This window comes from Heterocephalus glaber, unplaced genomic scaffold (genome assembly GCF_053883595.1).
Source record: "Heterocephalus glaber isolate CG9 unplaced genomic scaffold, H.glaber_assembly_v1.0 deba00000937, whole genome shotgun sequence".
NCBI lineage: Eukaryota > Metazoa > Chordata > Mammalia > Rodentia > Bathyergidae > Heterocephalus > Heterocephalus glaber.
Window position 1 is genome coordinate 12511528 of NW_028258173.1, and position 20375 is coordinate 12531902.

The 20375-nt window shown below is 37.4% G+C and overlaps 1 long non-coding RNA gene and 1 pseudogene across 1 annotated transcript in view; both read right to left on the reverse strand.

Moving 5' to 3' along the window:
- Positions 1 to 1419: 1419 nt before the first annotated feature.
- The window catches only part of LOC110346818 (uncharacterized), a 55398-nt gene continuing 36442 nt past the window's right edge, over positions 1420 to 20375 (reverse strand). The window contains exons 4-6 of the long non-coding RNA XR_015450292.1: positions 8045 to 12277; positions 7322 to 7527; positions 1420 to 3127 (exon numbers count right to left, since the gene is read on the reverse strand). This is a non-coding gene — a long non-coding RNA (uncharacterized LOC110346818). The remainder of the gene's footprint in view (positions 3128 to 7321; positions 7528 to 8044; positions 12278 to 20375) is intronic.
- LOC110346820 (AP-2 complex subunit beta pseudogene) lies at positions 12329 to 18016 on the reverse strand (annotated as a pseudogene).

Sequence of the window (20375 nt, forward strand, 5' to 3'; positions counted from 1 at the left end):
TATCATCACTACTGTTCAATATAGTTCTGGAAACATTAGCCATGGCAATTAGACAAGAGAAAGAAATAAAAGGAATAAAAATAGGAAATGAAGAAGTCAAATTGTCATTATTTGCAGATGACATGATACTCTATATAGAAGACCCCAAGAACTCCACCAAAAGTCTTCTAGACTTAAAAACCAAATTGAGTCAAGTAGCTGGTTAAAAGGTCAACACACAAAAATCAATAGCTTTCCTCTACACCAATGACAGACTCACTGAGAGAGAAATAGGGCAAATAATTCCTTTCACAATAGCATCCAAAAAACTGAAATACCTAGGAATCATCCTAACAAAAGAAATCAAAGACCTCTTCTCTGAAAACTATAGCACTCTCAAAAGAGAGATTGAAGGTGATATCAGAAAATGGAAAGACATCCCTTACTCCTGGGTAGGAAGGATCAACGTAGTGAAAATGGCCATACTTCCAAAACTGCTATATAAATTCAATGCAATCCCAATTGAAATCCCAGCAGCATACTTCATGGACCTTGAGAAAACAATCCAAAAATTCATTTGGAATAAGAAGAGACCCAGTATAGCAAAAGCAAGTCTAGGTAACAGACATGGCAGGGGGTATTACAATCCCCAACTTGAAACCATACTACAAAGCTACTGTGATAAAAACAGCATGGTACTGGCAAAGAAACAGACTTGAGGACCAGTGGAACAGATTAGAAGATGCAGAAACAACTCCAGACAAACTTAGCCACCTCATCTTTGACAAATGAGCCAAACACCCTCACTGGATGAAAGATAGCCTCTTTAATAAATGGTGCTTGAGAAATCAGGTTTCAACTTGCCAAAGACTAAAACTAGACCTAGATCTCTCACCATGCACTAAACTAAAATTGAAATGCATTAAAGATCTAAATATTAAAATGGAAACACTGAACCGGTTGGAACAGAGGTTAGGTCGAACTCTTGAAGACATTGGTGTAGGAAAAGATTGTACGAACAAAACCTCAGTTGCCTGTGAACTAGCACAGAGAATCAACAAGTGGGATCTCTTGTTACTAGAAAGCTTCTGCACAGCAAGAGAAAAGACAACCAGCAGTGTGAAGAGACAACCCACAATGTGGGAAAAAATTTTCACCAGTAGTCCCTCAGACAAAGGTCTACTATCTCAAATCTATAAAGAACTTAAAAAAAATCAGACCTCTCAAATTTAAAGACCTAGTCCAAAAATGGGCATCTGAAAGGAGCAGACATTTCTCAGACAAAGAAGTAGAAATAGCAAATAAATACATGAAAAAATGTTCAACGTCACTGATCATTCGAGAGATGCAAATGAAAACAACGCTGAGATTCCACTTCACTCCAGAAAGAATGGCTGCTATCATGAAATCAACCAATAACAACTGCTGGTGGGGCTGTGGGGAAAGAGGAACCCTGCTCCACTGCTGGTGGGAGTGTGGACTGGTGCAAGCACTGTGGAAATCAGTATGGAGATACCTCAAAGAACTAGGACTGGAAGTCCCATTTGACCCAGCTATTCCCCTGCTGTGTATCTTTCCCAAAGAATTAAAAGAATCATACCACAGTGTTGTATGTGCACCCATGTTCTTAGCAGCACAGTTTGTAATATCTGAAACTTGGGAACAGCCCAAATGCCCATCAACTGGAGACTGGATAAAGAAAATGTGGGGTTTTTAAAATAAAATGGAGTATTACTCAGCCATAAAAAAGAGAAATTAGAGACATTTAAAGCTAAATGGATGCTTATCGAGGCCATACTCTTAAGTGAAATAAACAGGACACACATGTGTAAATATCAAATAGTTTCTCTAGTGTGAGAAACTGAAAGTGTAAATAAGGACTAAAAGGTATAATAGATAATGTGAAATAGGAAGAAAAGGGGCAAAGGGAAAGAGGAAGTGGGAGGGGTAGGGGAAAGGAAAGAAGGGAATGGAATTAATATGAGAAAATGAAAAAAAGGAAACAAAGTCTTTGTAAATATGGAGGGCAGGGGAAGGGGGAAAAAGTAAGAACCATGAGAGTATGTAAAGGTGAAAATTTCCAATGATGAATGTCAGTATACTGTATACCTAAAGTGTACCAATAAAAGTATACACAGTTTAAAAAAAATAAAGTGAAAAAAAAATTCCCTTCCCTAAGTACTCAACCTAAAGTAGCTATTAGTATAGTTCAATATTTGCCTTGATTTATTCTCCTGAAATTATTTCATTTGTTTGTTTTTGTAGCTGACCTGTCTCTCTGCAATTAAATACAGTTTTCATGTGCATAGCATTCTAGTCTATTTTGGTAGCCATTGCTTTCCCCAAAGTCTGGAACAATGTTTGGTTCATAATGCACAACCATTGCAAGGTTACTGAATTAACTAATTAGCTAAGTACAAACCTTGTTTTCCTCTGTCAGAGTTCTTATTATAGTGAAATATGATCATCTGTGACTAAAATGTCTCTTCCATTAGACAAACACTTTTTTAGGGGATAGGGTATTGGACTTTTATCTTTGTACTCTCATTTCCTAATGCAGATAGACATTCAATCAATGCGAAGTGACTGTCCCCACCCAGGAGAAAATGACTGAGATGACAAAAGCAAAAGATCATCACGGGCAAGTGGTTCTTACTCCAGAACAAGGCATGAGGCTAAAAAGTGACTTGAACATTGTCAATCAAAGGTCTATAAACATCTGAGCAATGGTGACTGATCCTTCTAGTTACAATCTGCAAGTTTCTGAGAACCAAAGAAAACTGGAAAATTCAACCTTGGTTGGAAAATGCAGAAAATAAAAGACTAAGAAATAGATCAAACTTTATATAAATGGTTTGCTTTACTCAGGATGAAGAATGCTTGACGTATAACCTACATTCATAGATGGCATATTAATTTCTTCAATAAATGTATCCTATGAACCTCTTATGTGCCAAGCATTGATACAGTAACAGGAGTAGGAAAATAAACCAAACCTTATCAGGAAGAGAAGGGAAGAGAACTTGTATTAATTAAGGATCTTTATAGGCCTTCATAAATCAAAAGAATGATTATTAATACTTTACAGGTGAGGAAACTGGGTCAAGGAGAGTTGCGTAATTCTTCCAGAATCATACAGCTGGCAGAGCTGGAAAAAGAAAAAGAGGAAAATGAATTCTGGGAGGAAAGAGGACAATGTCAAGGGAAAAGAACATTGAGCTGGAGAGGAAGGGAGTTTAACAAAAACACGCTGGAGTTGTAGGAAAATGTTGAACAGAAGAAACGAAGGAAGGTCTGTTAGGGTATTAGTATCTTTAAGACTAATGAGAAGGAACTAATGATGCTGTTATCACAAATATCACAATTTAAGGTAAAACCATGATAGCATCTACTCAAAACCACTATACTAGTTAAGTCTAGTGACTAGACTTCAAAAATGATGCTTGTTTTTTGTTTTTATTTATATTAAACCATGGTGCTTAATTGTATACTCGAAAAGCTTCAGGAAAAGGAATCATCAAATGTTTAGTCTGATATTGTTTCTTTATCTTTGGTTTGCAACAATAGCTGATTTTAGAGTTGATAATAATCTAACAGTCTCTTAAGCAGCGAGGATGGGGTTTCTCAGTCTGTCCCAACAAATCCATGTTGCATTTGAGATTTTGATGCTATTCAGTCATATTAGCTAATTTTTCTTCTCAGGGGATCTAATTAATTACACGTGAGAATTTTAAAAGTACAACAGTGTTCCAATGAATTTTGATGCTCTAATCTCCACCTCCATTGAAGTTCAACGATAGTTTGAAGTATCCTCAAATTAAACAGGACTGTTAGTTTTTGTTATACATTTCATATAATATCAATAGCACTGTGAGAATATTTTCTTATTTAAAGGGATCTTGGATTTGTAAAGACTGAAAAACAGGTTGAGAGAAAAGGAATCATCAAATGTTTAGTCTGATATTGTTTCTTTATCTTTGGTTTGCAACAATAGCTGATTTTAGAGTTGATAATAATCTAACAGTCTCTTAAGCAGCGAGGATGGGGTTTCTCAGTCTGTCCCAACAAATCCATGTTGCATTTGAGATTTTGATGCTATTCAGTCATATTAGCTAATTTTTCTTCTCAGGGGATCTAATTAATTACACGTGAGAATTTTAAAAGTACAACAGTGTTCCAATGAATTTTGATGCTCTAATCTCCACCTCCATTGAAGTTCAACGATAGTTTGAAGTATCCTCAAATTAAACAGGACTGTTAGTTTTTGTTATACATTTCATATAATATCAATAGCACTGTGAGAATATTTTCTTATTTAAAGGGATCTTGGATTTGTAAAGACTGAAAAACAGGTTGAGAGATTTGTTTGTTCCTTATTATTTTCTCTCTTGAGATTTTTGTCAGTATCAGATGCAGAAAGCATAATTGGATTATTCAATAGATTCTAGTTGCCTCATATAATAAATATTTCTCTAAGCTCAAAAGGGAAAGTATTTTGAAAGAAAATAATTAAATTATTAAACATAATGTTCTCATCCTTTATTTATAACCTCATATTGAAATAAGAGAGAAAAGATAGCTTATAATTAAAAAAGAAAAAGACAATCGTACTGTTAGAGAAAGGGTAAAAGAAGAGAGAAATCTGAACAATGAAATCTATAAAACACATAATAGAAGGAGAAGGGTACATATAAAAGTAGGCTCATGGAAAATGATATTCTATTTCTACAAATGGTTTGAAAAGGGGAAACAGTGTAACTTTTCATCATTAAAAATGGTTCAGATGTATCTCAAAGGAGTTAGCCTAATTTGGCTAGCCAGATTTCACAATAAAACACTCCAAATGCTGCAGCTGCTAAAAACCTCTGATGGATATATCCATCTAGAACATCCCACAGAGCAACGGGGGAAATGAAGAATACTCCTTGTGTGTAGATAAGAAAATAACTTTGTAGTTATGACCTTCTATCAAGAATAATTTTATTTTTCTCCTGTAGAAATATAAACACTCATATATATGAGAATTTAAATTTATTTATCTTATTTCTCCGAACAATTACAAGACAATTCCCAGCAAAAGCAGCATGAGGTCAGATAATTCCCCTCCATAGGGAACAAGTATAGTAGTAGATTAAAAGTGTTCAAATGAACCATTCCAAGGCATTGAAAGTGCCTCCAAAAAGATGAAAATATTGTGAAGATCTCCCACTTAAAAATAATTACCATATGTGGTTGAATAGAGTAGAGAAGTACATGGTATCCTGCCTGAGTGTGTTCTTGTCACTTCCAACCACACTCCAGATGCAGAACCCGAAGCAAACCTTACAGAGGCAGGAAGAGATGAGAACTTGGTTTGGGGCCAGTGGTGAAGATGCAGAGCCAGCTCCACCATTTGATATGAGGAGCTCAATTGAAGGCACTAAGCAGACCAGCTAGAAATTAAATGCAGACATCCTAGAAGCTGACAGGCCATAGAAAGGCTGAGAAAATAACCACCTCTCTACACATCCCTGTCTATAAATCTAGACATGCACAGGGCATACACATGAGCACTGGTGAAATGTGAAAGCCAAGAGAAACCTGAGAATTTTCCAGGTCTTGAATGCATTTCTCTGCTCACACAGCAGTGGCAGCAGGTGAAAGCCTGCCGGGCTCAAAGTGATGGAGCATAAGCTCTGCCTAAATTGCTGTCTGACCTCCAGAGTAAGAAGATACTGGAGAGACCTGCATTAGACCTATCCCATGACCCACCGCCAAGGGATTTCCTCGCTTCCTCTGCTCCAGCACAAGCTTAATTTAATATAGTTTTGGGGCACTAAAAGACAAGGAACAAAAGTAGCTTATTCTAAAACATACCTGATAAGCATCAGGAACTAAGAGAAGGGGAGTGATGGACATGTACCATATAACAAGTGCCCAGTACAGACACACAGAACAAGGCAAGACATGGTTCTTACTCTACCGAGAGGAAAGCACAACACCCTATGGTACAGAAATGAGCCTGTGGGGAAGAGAAAAGCACAGGAGTTGGGGCTAGAGGTGTAGCTAAAGTACTTGCCTAGAATGTGTAAGGTCCTGAGTTCAGTCCTCTCCATCAGAGAGAGAGAGAGGCACCAGCAAGAGTCAGTGGGCACATAACACCACTACCTCCTGAATACTTTTTCATCAAAATAGTGCAACTCATTTAAAAAGGACTGGATAAAAATAATTTATGCTGAGCATTTTGTTTCCTTTTCTCTCTGCCAGATTTCTTTGGAGATAACCCACCTCATTTATATAATGAGCCATTGATTCGCACATACATACCTTTCTGTCACCACTAGAAACTCAGAAAGAGTCTCATTTACAAGCTTGATCCTCAAGGAATTGCTTTGCAGACAACAGAGCAGTCTTTATGGAAATAATAGAAGGCAAATCTGGCCACAGTTGAAGGCTTTACTGTATGGAAGTTGGAGAGTTCACAGAAATACTAGAAAAGCTAAAGATCCTGTCTCAGAATGTGGTCAGGAACCAGGAGAAGTTGGGTGGCAGGAAAATACAGCTAATGTAACACTTTGGGGACACTCTCTCAGGGTCACAATGCCAGAACTACTACTGCAGGGTTGTTGATGCCAACAACCTTGGACACAGCCAGCGAATTCTTGATGTTATCTTTTCTACTGAACTCCCACCACTGCCACCATGGAGACTGTCTCTACAATCTTTTGATCTCTCCCTCACCTCTCTAGAGTTCAAATATTCAAGCCTGATCCTACTAGTTAGAGCTAGTAAACCACCCATACCTCGCTTACCAGGGCAGGGCAAGAAGGACCATTGGTCCATGTATCCTCCATGATAGGCAGTCTAATTCTGCCTTCCATCAATTGTTCAATTTAGCATTTAAAAGAGTTGTACTGAAGGGTTGTACAAGGATTTGAAAAATGATTAGGTTTGTTGTGTTCAAATAATATTTCAGGGAATGGAAAAGAATGACTCATTCTGTAAGGAACATAACCCTTATGAGATAAGGCTTCTCAGGAGAGAACATCTGGGCTGTTCACAGCTGTGGAAGTGGTAGGAGCAGCCAATCATTCTATGAGAAAAAGAAATAAACAGATTTATTGCAGAGTTTTTTCTTCTTTTCTTTGGGGTGTGTGTGTGTGTGCACGCGCACACGCTCCAGGATTCTCATATTCTTCTTGATACTCATCAGTTATTATACATTTTAAATTGAAAAGTCTTTTAAGTATTCTGCCTCCATATAAAATGTATGTTTTTCCATACCCAAAAGAAAACATCCCACACCAAAACAGAGTCACTAGATACAGGTTTTTTTATTCCAGAAACTTTCCTGGATTAATACCTTGATATTATTTTCATGATGGACCATACTGGTGGTTGGTTCCTTAGATGAACTGGTAGTTTCAAGCATGACGAACAAAGCACTTCAGTAAATAGTTGGCTGTATTCACCTTGTTTTGGTTGTAGCAGTTTTGTTTTGGAAACATCCCAAATATTTCAAGTAACTTCCTGTGTGACCACTTTGTTCTTCTAGTCCAGGGTCATTTCCTTAATGAGAGCAGAGGTAGAGTTAGAACTTTCCAGAATCATCAAAAATTTTGTTTGATTCCAAGTTTCTATCAAGCTGTACTTGGGAATATGTCTTTTTTCCCCCCTCAAATCCAAACTCACAATGTTTATACAATTTTTTGTGAAATATCAAATAGTCCTTTCTTCAACAAGGACTGTTTTACAATTTAAATAATTTGCCAACTGAAGCTTAAGACTCTTAACTCAAAGTTAAGAGAGGAATCTGAAGTTTCACAAATTTTGGATTAAATATGAGAGACAAATGAAAGAATATCTTCAAAATACTCCACCTTTAACTTACTGTCACTAAGAAACTCAGTATTCATGTCATTAAGAAACACATATGGTTTATTTTGTGCCTTTTACAAATCAAAGGAGAAAGTGCTTATATCAGAGCTACAAAAAATTCTTTGATAAATGCTGAAAGAAAAACAAACCAGTTGGCTCTTACATAAATTGGCATTTGAAAAAGTAATTAAAAGGAAGTATGATTTACCCTTTTGCTTGTTCTTGACATGCAGTAAACCCAGTTTTCACCACTCCATCCGGTGATGGCTTGAGGAGTGCCTCCCACACACAGTCAAGGCTTTGCTTAAACAGAATAACGCCATCTCAGACTATTTTCTTTTTCACCCCAGGAGTTCAGAAAGGGCTCTTGGGAGGAATACAGAGAAGGAAAACAAGAAGTGTGTGGCTTGCCCCTCACCAAAAGACATTTCCAATGAAGCTCATCATGAGGCAGCCTCAGCACATCAAGGCAGAATTCTGAGTCACGTTCCACAGCAAAGCCTGTGGTTGCCACAATGGCTGATGCCACCTGGAAGAGAATGCTGTATTGTACTCTGCAGAGAAGTACTTTAGTTAGTGACTCCTGAGCAACTGGTCACACCATGTGCCAGTCCTTTCTTTTCTTATTAATATCCTTGAAGTGCATGATATTCACCCCTGCTTGAAGTTGGTACATGTACGTAAGGCATCTTCACTCCTCTTTCCATCCCCTTTCTTTCCCCTCTCTTCCTTTGTCTCTTGATCCTCTTTCCACTTAAGGAAAATCTATCCTTGTACTTCCTATTACCTATCTTTTATTTTGCTGTTTATTTATAACTTGAGTTTCTCACATAAGAGAAACCATACTGTATTTAAGCTTGTGTGTCTGATTTCATTTAACATTATGGTCTCAAGGTGCATCCATTTTCCTACAAATGGCTCAAGTTTACCTTTCTTTATGGCAGAGTAGTATGTCATTTTGTGTAACTACCACATTTTCTTTATCCATTCTTCTGTTGATGGACATATAGGCTGCTTCTATGATTTAATTATTATGATTTGTGCTGCTATAAACATGGATGTGCATATATCACTGTAATATGATTTTTTTAAGTCTTTCAGGAAGATACCTAGGAGAATAACTGATTCAAATGAAATTTCCTGTTTTAGTTTTTTGAGGAATCTTCATACTGGTTCCTCAGTGGTTGCACTAGTTTACATTCCCATCAACAAAGTAGACTGTTCCTTTCACCTCAGGCTCACCAGCATTTGCTATTATTTGATTTCTTGATGATAGCCATTCTTTTACTTGGGGGATCTAATTTTTTTTAGTTCTGTATATATTCTAGATATTAGTCTTCTGTCTGAGGAACAGCTGGCAAAAATTTTTTCACATTCCATGGGTTTTCTTTTCACTCTGTTGGATGTTCTTTTTGCAATCCCAATCAAAATACTAACAGAATTCTTCACAGAACTGGAGAAAACAATCCTACAATTCCTATGGAACTTGAAGAGACCCAGAATAGCAAAAAAAAAAAAAAAAAAAAAAAGTCCTGGGTAACAAGAGCAAAGCAGGAGACATAACAAGACCAGAGCTGAAGTTATATTACAAAGCTACAATGACAAAAACAGCATGGTACTGGCACAAAAATAGACATGAGGATCAAGGGAACAGAATAGGAGATACAAATACATGCACATTCACCTACTTGATCTTTGACAAGGGGGCAAGAACTTTCTTGAATGCGCTAGAAGGTAATAAGTCTTGTTGAGGTGGGGAGGGAAGAAAAGAAAAACTGATGCTTATTTTCTTTGTTATTTGGTATCTCAGTCATAAAAGGAAGATTTCTATTTCTGGGTAAATTCATTCTTCTCTTCCACTCCAAATCTTCAAAGATTATGGAAAAGTAGGGAAAACAAGTATATAGTGAGTATAGAAAAATTTTTTTAAATAAAGAAGACAATCGATAGACCAGAAATTGCAAATAATTCTTGTGGGGAAGGGCAGAAAACACTAGCAAAAATATGGCTGCATTTATTACACTTTAAATGCACATATGCTAGGGCCAAACACTTATACTTTCACTTGTCTACCCTCCTCTCACTTTATATAAAATGATAAGGCAGGCAAATAGAATATTTGCTGCAACAATAGAGCATTAGTAGAAGTATACTGAAAATAAAATTTGCCCCAAATGGTAGGTCAGAGAACACCAGGAAAAAAGATGGTAATGATACAAAACTCCACACTGAGAAGGTAGACAGCAAAAGAAGCATCAATTAGAAACCAAATAACAGGATGATTTGGGGACAGGTAGATACACTGTGACAACTGCCATGTGGCTAGCAATTCTCAGGCAACAGGGTGGTGAAATATTAAAGAGAAGAGACCAGAGTGTAATCAAATGAGCCTGAGAGAGAGGTAGGTATTGACACCCAGACAGCATTTCCAATAGACTGATCCTGACTGGGTCATTCTGCGGGCTTTTCACATCTGTCGTACACTTTAATGAGCTACTTATCATTAGTGATACATTCTCCCCCTCTGAAATCATTCAGCTTTGTCCTCTGTTCTCTCCACAGCCCAATTCTCTTTCCTTTTATCTAAGTCAGGTCTAACTTACTGGGGGTTGCTCAGGGAAGGTCCAGCCCTGACTTGTCAGGGGAGGCAGTTGATGGAGTCCCACTTCCTACCCAGGCATGTTGACTTGGCACGTTACCCATCTCTGCCAGCCAGTGTCTCTGGCACTGAAATTCCCAGTGGTCCACATCCTCTGCCTACCTCTCCCTTTGCCGTAAAAGTGCAAACTCCACCCAAATTTCTCATTATTGGAAATTTTATGGTCAAGGACTCAAGCAATAATACATTGGCACAGGCTTAAACTAGAGTCCTTTGGGACTTAGAGATAGGAGAGAAATGTGATGGACTCGACAGTGTCATCTCCTCTTACCTGTAGCAGTATATGGGATCTGAAGTGGTAGTTTTGTTGTCATGGTTGTGCTCCTTTGATTTCTTTTATTTTTTAATAGATTATTTTTTGAGCAGTTTTAGGTTCACAGCAAATTTGAGGAAAAAACTACAGAGATTTTCCATACATTCTCTGCTTTCGTACATGACCAACCTCCCCCCACCAACCGGGGTATGTTTGTTACAAATGATAACCCTACAGTGATAGGTCATTATCACCCAAAGTCCGTAGTTTATATAAGGTTCACCCTTGGTCTTGGGCATTCTATGAGCTGGAACAAATTTATAATGGCTTATGTCATATAGGGTAGTTTTACTGCCCTAAGAATTCTTGGTGCTCTGTCTATTCATCCTTCTCTCTTCCCTACAGACATAGTGTTGTGATCAAATACAGTCATATTCATTAGTGAATGTTGCAATCATGATTTTTTTTTTTTGTACCGGGGATCGAACTCAGGCCCTTGTGCTTGTGAGGCAGGTGGTGGCACTGAGCTAAATCCCCGGCCCTCAATCATGATATTTAAAAAAATAGATTATATTGAAAAAGTCTACACTTCATAATAAATATAACCCATACTGCTTTGTAAACAGAAGAAGAATTTTAATATCAGGTTTGGCTAAGGGCAGAAACCTGACCATGGATCAAAAAGGAACTGATTTAGAGTTGTGTGAAGTAAACTGTATCTTCTTGTTTTAGTTAAACCTTTGATCTGTACTCACACCAATAGAACCTGAGCATTGCATTAGCTTCCCCGAGAATTTAAACTTTCCATTTATTTTGGAATATTTAAATTCTAGAATATTCAGAGACCATATTAATACGATCAAATGTTTCACTCACTCTCTGCTTTTAATGGTTTGGCCTAGACTTTGTCGGTATGTAATTGATGGGGGAAATTTTTTTGGTAAAATTTTAACCTAAATGTTAAGATAACGGCGACTGTGATATAGGTAAGTATGTAAAATCTACTAAAGGTTCCTGAGGGGTTTTTTTAGTTTATAAATACTTAAACTTTTTTTTTCTTTAAGATGGCAAACAGAATTTTTGTAGCACAATACCTAAAACTTAAGTGAAACAAATACTCTGTAGAAAACAGCTGTTACTTTTTCTCAAATTTAATCCACCCCACAGCAACGTGAATCCTGTTGGAAGCTAGTAAGGTGGAACAATCATATCCTTCACGCCCTCTCCACAGCAGCTAATTCAAGGAAACAAGCCATTGATCCAAGAGATGCCACTTATAGCATCACTCTGGCACTTGGCACTGAAATTTAGGGTCTTCTTTTCCTAGTGATGATTAAACTAAGCAAATGAACACCGCTTCATCTGTAGATCTGGTTTCAGAGACAAGGAGAAGTGCAGTTTGTGGAAATGGAACTGGGATGCAGACATGTGGACGTCAGAGACCAAGAGCAACTTCTCATCTCCTCAACTCCTCACATCCCATTCGTACACTGGATACTGTGTTACATTCAGTGAGAATATGCAGAGTGCTGCAAGAAGGAAAGCAAAGGGATATGTAAGAATAAGCAGTCAGGGGGTGGACTGTCACAAAGTCTTTGTTTCTTTTTTGTTCAGTGACACTTTTCCTTGCTTTAATATTTGTTGTCTTTTTCTGCTTTTGAAATGAGCTCTTGATTACAAAATACCAAACTACACTCAAAAGAAGGTGTAGAAAAAGCCAGCCATTGGCACAGCATGGAGAAGCCTACAAGTAAGGACAGACAGTAGCAGGTGGCAGGAGGTGGAAAGTGACTGAAGCAGTGGTTACACGTGTTCACAGGAAGCTAAAACTATCCAACAGTTTGTCTCTACAGTTAGCACAGGTTAGACTAGTCACTACCACTGGCTGGCCTCATGTGTTTGGGTTCAAATTCTATACAGCAGTGCAATTTCTTCCAGTTAGGAGTTCTTGGCTTGTACCAATCACAGGGTGGCTGGAGGGTACTGGACCAGTTTATTCATTTTTCAAAATGCTATTGAAGACCTGATAGATACATTGAGAGACTTCAGGAGCTCTACATTTCAGCGCAGCATATAATTGGGGTTTCTTGCCTAGATGTGTAGCTCGGCCAAAATCTAAATGTTATTAGTGAGTTTCAGGAATTGGTACAGCATGTCCTGCCCTTCCACATTCCTCTTGGCCATAGTATAAATATTGTTGTTCTGAGACTTTCTGGAAACAATGTCAGCATTTAAATGACATTCCTTAATCTGGAGTTCATTTTCATTGGGAATATCCTTACATGTGACCAGGAAGACCTGGTGCTCCATTTTGCCATCTTCTACAAAAGCACATTGAGTAGGATGAGGTGGCTGAAGCAGAAGACATGAGTATTGTTTTTAACAGCCAACTGCACATTATTCAGAGATTCCATCTTCATGACTGGGCCCAAGGTGTTGAGAGGCATGGAGGCATCAAGGCTTTAGTTTGGCATCAGTGGTGTATGGATGGCGAGGGGAGTCCTTGGGATGATGCCAACGCTATTCTTGTTAAACTGGATTGCAAAGTTTGTCATATGTTGCAGAGCTTTGTTGGTAAAGTTTATTTCCATATAGATGTGCCCTTGATGGTGAGTGAATGTTCCTGAAATCTCTAAGCCTTTAGCCTTTACTGAAAGTAGCAAGACAGCCTTGGGAGCCATGTATCCACCAGGTGCCATGCCTATCCTTGTGGAGAGTCCAAATATGCCATTCAGACCACTGCTGACTACAGTAGGACTCGGTGAGGGAGCAAAGGTTGCAGGCACTGATGATGGGATGAAGGACTGTCCAACCAGACTATCTAATCCTCCTCCCGAGAGATCCACTGCTCCCATCTGCATGGAGGACACCTGTGGCATGTTGACTGGGGGACCAAAGTCAAGATTTAAAAGATCCCCAAGAAGGTCACCTTGAGAGGGAATAACCTGAGGCTGTTCCAGGTTGGTTGCTGTGGTGGTACCAACAGAACTGTCACCCACATCAGGATTTCCATAATGAATTAGCAAGTATTTTCAGTGGATCCCATAATTCCCTTCCACAGAAGCACTGGGAGGCTTATGATACACAGAATCCAAAGAACCAGTGTGGCAGATCAGCTCATCAGCAGAGTTGGCTCAATAAGGTGAATCTCCTCAGAGGTTAGTGGCTTCTCAGACAAGACTACTTCTTTGGCTGTCACTGGGTCAGTTGAGAGAAGGTACCAATAAATATAGCCCCAGTCTCAAAGGTCAGGATTGTCAGAATCCTGTGTTGCCAAACTCAAGACCTGTTGAAACACAGCTCCTGTGTTTCTGATGGTTTCTTGAGAAATAGCTTCACTACGGCAGTAAGCAGAGTGAGCTGGACTTGGGTATTTTCATCATGAAAATGCTCCAAGAAGCTCTCTAATAACTTGTCTGCATTGTCAGTTCTTTCAGCATATTCTTCCAAGATCCAAATCATAGCTGCTCATGTGACTGGCTCATCCAGTGAGTCTAAGTTTTCACAGAGAGTGGTGATAATACTTTCATATTTATTGGGGTATTTGAGGAAGATATACCTGATGACAACAATTGTCTTTTAGACCATATAATTTACTTTTATTAGATCAAGCAATGAACTTATACAGCACTCTGCAGATTGCTCCACCTTGATGGCACATTGTCCAGTGGCCCTCACAGCTTTGCAAACAAAGACATCCACCTCAGTAGCATATTCCTTCAGTTCTTCCAGAACCTGAGCAATTTTGGCTTGGGATCCCAGGTGAATCATGATGTCCAACTTCTCTAGTTTACATAGATGGGATCATTGTACTTCACAAAGAAGGCTTTGATTTCCTGCTTTAAGATTTCATGCCTTTGCTAGACAATTAAGTTGATGTTCTTCAGGGAAACATACTGCACTTCAGGCTCCCCAGACAGCAAAGTAACAAATGGAGGAGCTAATTTCTTCAGCAGAATATTGTAGTAGTCAGAGTCCTTGAATAACAATTCTAGAAATTTCATTAGGACTTTTAGTACTGAAAGCACCACTGGTGAGTTGGCATGAGATAACTGGGAAGCTACCCGCTCACAGATACTCTGAGCTTCCTGGTCATCTTTAGGGTTATAATTAGGCAGTCCAGGATGAAAATCTGGCCCAATTTGGTGCACTCCTTCAGAGCTGTCAGCAGCTTATTAATGTTCTGTGGGTTCAAATCAAGTAAGCTGCTGTTTGGGTGAAACTCACTAATTTCAGACAATGCTTCTACAGCATTAGCTACCATCATCGGATTTGAATCTGCTATGAGATATCATAGAGAATCAAGAAATCCTTGATCTTCCACCATTTGGACATTGATATCATGCAGTTTTGCCACACAGGCTGCTGCTGTTTTCTGAATGTAGGGGACTTTATCCTTCAAACACTTGTGAAGGGGCTCAAAGAGATAATTCTGTAATCGTGTCTATCCAGATGCACCCGGTGGTTCTGACTGCCAAGGCCCAAATCAAAGGATTAGAATCTTCACAGTTTTTCACAAAGCTGTCAACAGCCATGATGGCCATGTCTGGCTGACTCTTAGTGTAGTTCATCAAGTACCAATTCCTGAGCTTCTTTAGCTCCAGGGTATCAGGCTGCATACAGCTGACTATAATCGGAAAGGGAGAGCTGACATCCTTCCCCACAATCATAGCAGCAATCACTTTCTTCACACCCTCCTTCCTCTCTTCTTTCTTTCCATTGTTGAGTTCAGCTTTTAATTCAAAGATTTCTCCCTTTTTATTGGTTGTGGAGTACTTGGAGTCATTCACGATTCTGGGTCTTTAACGTACACTGGAGGCAAGGGCTGGGAGTGCCAGTGGCAGCCAGAGAGAAGAGCCCAAATCTTTGTTAATAAATCCTGAAATAATATAAAGTTTAGCCAAAAAAGTGAAGAATCTTAAGTAAATTCGATACTTGATTCATAAAAGTAGCATTGAATATTATATGTATATCCATACAAGTACATATAAAATTTTGTATGTGTATATGTGTGTGTGTGTGTGTGTGTGTGTACACATAGGTATCTCTTTCTATCTATATCTCTATCTATCTAGAGATATCTAGATAGAGATATAGAGATATAGAAATAGAGTATATATAAGTATATATATAGAAAAGTTAATATATAATATATAGATATTATAGAGAGAAAGGTTAAAAAGTAATTTTATACTTTATGAAGTTTATTTCTTCCCAGCAGCATTTCCCTCCAAAGAAAGTCAAAGTATTACTAAAACAGACCAATTAAATGAATCAAATGGTCCCCAAAATGAGATCTACTAAAAGATACTGTATAATTAACTCAGACTATATTCCATTTACAACACATTGCCTGGACAATTAGGATAATACAGACAATTTTGATATTTAATATAATCTTGAGAAGATCTCCAGAGTGGAAAGATAAAACTTGGAGGTATACTACAGATCTGTAAAACAAAAGTACTTACAATGCTGTTTATTTGCATTTATTTTTATCTAGCTGGATCTAAGCAAAGTGTGGGAAACTCAAACACATGACATGAATCAGAAACAGTCTAGTATTTCAAACAATGTCTCCCAGGGAAATCAATATAGAGGAAATGAAAAAGGGAAATTATAAGTCAAACATTTTTCTTTCATCATCTGTAAAGAAATGTGAACCTTTCTAGCAATTCTTGGATAACTATAAAATAAAGTGAAATGATTGATTATTTCCTTTCTCTCTGAATATTTTCAAGAATGGAAGATGTTGTTTGCAGTTACACACAACTCTGAAAAAAAATCAATTTTTGCCAATCAAGAAATCCACTCTTTAGTTTCAAACTGCATTGGATAATTGAGACTTTCAGTTCTGTATCAGTTTAATTTTTGTGCTCTTTTCCCTGTGTACATGGTGGTTTTATTTTTCTCCAATAAAATTTTTATTTGAAAAAGAGTTTTGGGGAAGATCTTTAAAATTTGAATATTGTAGGAAAGTTACAAAACCACAGGACTTCAAATCTTACTAATGATTTCCTTTAATGAATTCATATTTGTCAGTTTTACTTTTAAAATTTCTCTTTCCTATTTTTGTAGCAGTTTTGAGATGATACTGTAAGAGTCTGAGGGAGAGTATGGTAAAAAAAAAAAAAAGTGAGTAAAATTTCTAAGAATCTTCAGGGTGGGTAATTATTCCTAAATGTCATTTTAGAAAACTTACACTTGTTTGTAAAAGTAAAAACACTGTTCATTCAGGTCCTCAAAGTCAACTAGGTTCCCAAAGTAAACATAGAAATAGTGTAGATCTAAACTGAGAGCAGAATAAAAGATTATGCTTTAGTTATGGCACTTGATCTGTCTTTTCTGTTCATTGTTTATATTTGGGGCCAAGTACTGTCACAAGAAGATATTTCTCCAAGTTTTTTAAACTTAGTTCCTGAGTCTGCTGAATGGTCTTCTCATGGTGTCTTGCCATACCCTTGAATTTCATACCATATATGTGTGTATACAGTTTAGGAAACTAGGTTATTCCATTTATACGTCTGTGTCTAGAGGTTTGAGAAGTTTGATTTTTAAATCTTATTATCCATGAATCTTTTAATTAGCTGTTTTTGTTTAATGACGTGTTTTAATGCTGCAAATGGCAGAGTGCTATGAGCATATTTTTCTCATTTACATAAAACTTGCTAAAATAAATTGGAAAAAAGGAAAAAAAAGAAATCCACATTCCTGTTCTTCAACATCTGTTGCTGAGTTCCTTTTTTTTTAAGTTACTCTTAAGTGCCAAGATTTTATCGTATGACCCTTATTAATGAATTCCAAGTTAAGAAACATTTAAATGCAGATAAAGTCAAATATTAGAAGAAATGGGGCCGGGGATTTAGCTTAGCTGCTGCTGCGCAAGCGCAAGGACCTGAGTTTGATCCCCGGTACCAAAAAATATATATATATGTGTATATATATATATATATCAGAAGAAGTTAGTCTTCTTTGAATAAATTAGTACTTAGCTATTTAAAATATTCATTTAATTTTGTAATAATTTTACCAAATAATTATGGTTATTTAAAGATATATACAACATTAAATTGTACATTTAAAGTGTTTACTGCAGTATCTAAATGCTAAATGAAGTCCCAGAATGACAGTGAGTCCACAATTATAAGCTGCCTTTGCCATGCACTAAGACAAGCATTGAGGTCTCACAAAAAGCCACGAAAAGTCCAAAAGCAGGAAACCATGTTACACAAAACACTATTACGTGTACAATTATTAATTATGCCCATTTTTGCAAAAATCACAACAAAATTTTAAAGTCTATAAAGACTGTAAGAAATCAAGAAAGTTTTACAGTGAGATTCTTATTCCACAGAATCTTGGTTCTTTCTGTGGGCAGATACGTACACACATCACTGTTTCTACTTCTTCAATGGTTCAGTCGTTTATTTCATTCAATAATTATTCACCAATCCAGTTTTTATTGGCTCACTAACATACGCTCCATTTCAGGAATACTGAGATGAATAAGGCATACCCCCTACACTCAAGAAACTCATTTGAATGGGAAACATGGACACCAAGCAGATGGTGGAGAAGGAGAGCAGAAGACTACTTCCTCCTCCTAGAAACATTTTCCTCTCATGACCACCACTGTCCTTCTCCCCTAACTGGTCATGACATCTAAGGAGAGCATGAATCTCAATATGTGTTATCTTATTAAATATAATTGTATAATTTTCAGCCTAAATTAAAAGACAAGTGAGTGTTAAAGTTGTTTTACATGAAAATTTTTGAGAGCTTATAGTGTATGATAAAAAAAAATTTAGCAAAGCATGCCTTGATAAATTTGATAAATAAAATCATTTTACTGCCATATCCGGCAATTCTTAAGTTTTATCTCTAATTTTTGCCTCACAAATTGCCTCTAATAACATATAATTACTTCAATTATTATAACACAATAAATCCTGATTTTTATGAATTTTCTCATTAATTTATTCTCTCTCCTTTGTATCACTGAGTTAATCCTACCTGATACTTTATTATGTAAATAATACCTAGTATTCCCTTAATCAACAATCCATATTTGCTATTAAATTTTTAATCCAGCTGCATATGACATCTTGGTTATGATTAGTGTAGTTGCTTAAGAGGAGGAGGAGAAATATGCAGTATGTAAGATTTTGTGGTTTTCTTGTTAGGCTCAGAAATCAGTTATGGTTAAATACTGTCTCAATCTTGTAAGAAATCAGTGAACTACTTGGCCTCTGATACTTGCCTGACTTGACACACAATCAAGAGTAGCTTCATCTTGTCCGGATCCCTAAATTTCAGAATCAGTTTAAAACAAAGTGGCTCGCTTTGCTTTGATCCCTGTAGCTAGAATCAATATTTTGTTCATCTCTCTGTTAATGTGAGAATTTAGGATTGCCCTCACTCTCAACAGATTAGGTATTTGTGGTGTTTCTTATTAAATTGTTGACTTTCTGTTGCTCTTGAAAAAAATCTCAAGTTAATATTAGCCAGAGTTAGCAGAGGAGTCAAGCCCTCTTGGTAATATTTCATTTCTGGAATGCTGCATGGAAGTGATAAATGAATGCCACCCTGGCAACGTGAAAATTAGAAATTTCAAATGTATGTCCCTCTCATTAGGCACAGGGCAGCTGAACAAAAATATCACCCTATTTGTCTTAAAATTATCTTTTCAAAAGTTTTGTTTCGAGAACAAGAAAACATGTTCTGGCGCGTTCTGCCATCGGGGAATATGAAAACAGTGAGAAAGAAAATAAGAAGATGACAAATTGAAAAAGTGTTTAGCTTTTCATCCTTTTCCATAGTACAGAAATATGAAAATATAAAAATGTGCAAAGCCTCTGCACCATTGCTGGAAAATAAGAGGAGAAGGCCAAATAACAGATTAGAAATGACCTCTGGACAACAAAAAGCAGAAGGCTTCAAACCGACTCAAGTGATACAAAGTCAATAATTTAGCACATGCAAAGAAGAAAACACATTTCTCTTTTCAAGTCTCAGATGGCTCCAAGGAAATAACAGGGGCTAGACACAAAGATCAAGTTTGGAAAACTGAATTAGCTTTGGATTGAAATGATGGGAATCCTGTCAAGGTTTTCCCACTGAGCACAGTGGAGAGAGGTGGCCACAGAAGAGCTTTGCAAGGGTGAGTGCAGGCATTGGGGGATGATGCTAAGTGACTGAAAAGCTCAAGAGAAAATTTTTAAAAGTCAGCTAACTGACTCAGCTATCTCAAGATTCATTCATGAGGTTTCATGGTCAATTGCACCATCACCCAATAGACACCCCAAAAGATACCAGCAAAGAGTGACAAGAACACCAGGGAGCAAATTGCAAGCAGCAGAGTAATGGTGCTCAGGAGCCCCACAGAGCTCTGCAGAGTGGTCACTCATTAAGCTTGGCCTTGCCATGTAAGGAAGAACACACAAGGTACACGGGACTTGAATAGTCCAAGGATCCCTACAGTCACCCACCCAATGGAGGAAGGCCTTTATCCAAAATATATTACAGATACAGCAAAAATTCTGGTGCAGAAGAAAAGCTTCCTTGAAAATGATAGGCAAAACACATATTAGAATCTCTTCTACTCAAACCCAGAAATACAAGACTGAA